The sequence below is a fragment of the Manis pentadactyla genome, chromosome X, assembly GCF_030020395.1.
Source record: "Manis pentadactyla isolate mManPen7 chromosome X, mManPen7.hap1, whole genome shotgun sequence".
Taxonomy (NCBI): Eukaryota; Metazoa; Chordata; class Mammalia; order Pholidota; family Manidae; genus Manis; species Manis pentadactyla.
The window spans coordinates 113,896,126-113,898,248 of record NC_080038.1 but is presented as its reverse complement, the minus strand read 5'-3'; positions in this window follow the sequence as shown (position 1 = coordinate 113,898,248).

Here is a 2,123-nt window from a genome sequence, read left to right as displayed (position 1 = left end):
ACTGATGCTTTCAGAGAGCACATGACTTTAAAATATTTTTGATAGAATTTATTTTCCTGTTGTTATTTCTTATCTCCTGAGTGTCCATTCTTTTCATTTTAATATCCCTATGTGGTACATTACAACAGCACATTTTATCAAGCCAGCTTTTGTTTCCTTTGTCCTTGTTTTCATTTTCCATTTTGGCAGCAATAGAAATACACAGTTGCATGTTCAGAAAGGAACAATGAGAAGCCTAACGCCAGAAGGTATTAAAAAAATTAAAAGTATTTTACAAAACTAGTCCGTTGCTGGGTGGGTTTTTGCCTGCCTGATTCCAGCATGGCAGAGTATCTTTGACTAAGTTATGTATGAGAAAACTAGGCTGAGTGGAAATTGATTTTCAATCCTAAAAGTGACAAGTATGCTGCTAAAATGGTTTTTAAAGTGTGGCCCATGAAATGTTGAAATTACGAATTCTTGTGCCCCATCCTTATTAAATCAGAAACTCTGGGTGTAGGACTCATTAATCTGTGTTTAGCAATTCTTCCAGGTCTTAATATATTATGCTTGTGGTTCCAGTAGTAGATCACTGTGGGACTAGACACTATGGATCATTTTCTTTCTATGATTTCCATTCTTTTCTTGGCTATTGTAGTTTCATAGTGATTCTGTTTGGTCTAATGTGATTTTAATCTCCTTAAGGAACATAAAGAAGACTTGAGAGTTATGGGGTAGCCTTCTTATGCCATCTGTAGAGAAAGAAAAATAGAGGAAATGATGAAAGAACATGAGTCCACAAGAAAAAAGAGACAAAGTCACAGAATGAATAGTTTTCAGATGGCTTTTCAACTCTTGTTTCCATTACCCCATGAGGCTTGACTATATTTCTGCCCTTGGAATCTGGGACAAAGAAGTGCATCTTTATAACAAAATCTCCCCTTTGCTTATGCTAGTGTGAGTGCATTTCCACTGTAGATCACTGTTCCCCCTACCCCCCAGTTTTGAAATTCTTTTGTACCTAAATCTCTGTTCTGCACCTTCTCACACTGCTATGGCTTCTGCTTAATGTGAATATGCTATAGTAACAGCTGAGAAATGTCTTTGAGTAAATGAGACTACTAAACTGCAATAAAAATTAGGAAGTACTTCCTTGTAACTGTGATATTATACATCAAAGCTGTTAAAGAAGAAACACATGTCCTCCCCTAAATATTAATAGGTTTAGAGATGATAGCCTCTTATATAACTTGAAAGACTCTGAGCAATAAAATAATATTTCACAAGTGAAGTAACATTGCTGTTGATCACTCCAAAATCTAGAATTAAAGTTCTTGATTCTGATCAAATGCTTCCTCTAAAATATAAAATGAACACCTTGGTTGTTTTATAAGAAACACTCCTTATTAGAGTTCTGTGTCAATGTTCCATGATACAAAAAAGTCTGTAAGTACACCCATAGTCAGCCTAATGTTGTTATAATTTCATTCATGAAATTGAATTGGCAAGTTACAGATGAAGCAAACAATATCCCAAATTATTCAGTAAAGAGTAAGAAATAAGTTGTGGTGAACAGGAGAGGCTATGTGACATTACTTAGCTCCTGACATCCCAGGTCTGGAATGAGCCCTGAGTGTCCTTATTAAGTAGTAGTCTTATAAACACAATCCCCACCACCCCCTTGCCATAATTTCTCCCCATCATACTAAGTCAGCATCAGTAGTTAAGCATTTCTGAAATTAATCTCTGTATAATATTAGCTCATTTTCCAGGGCACAGCTTAGTTACTGAACCTAACACACTTAGAGATACATCTCTCCTCTTCCCTCTTCAAGTTTTACTTTTTTAATTCTACATTGTTTTGTTACCCTTAGGCCAGATGGATCTCACTTACTAAAGAATTAAGCTTAAGATTCTTTGTATCTTATCATCTAGGCAGAATCTGAAATTTTAGTAGATTGCAGGGATGAGGTCATAGTCACCATATTTTTCGGGTCTGTGTTAGCTCATATGTTCTTAATGTATGAAGTAGAAAAAGTACCCCTTCTGTGGTTAATTTATACCCTTAGGTTCATGGCTTGGTGAGCAGATCATGCGCTGGATTTCAACCTGTTTTCTCCCTTGGTTGGGTCCCTTGTACAGGA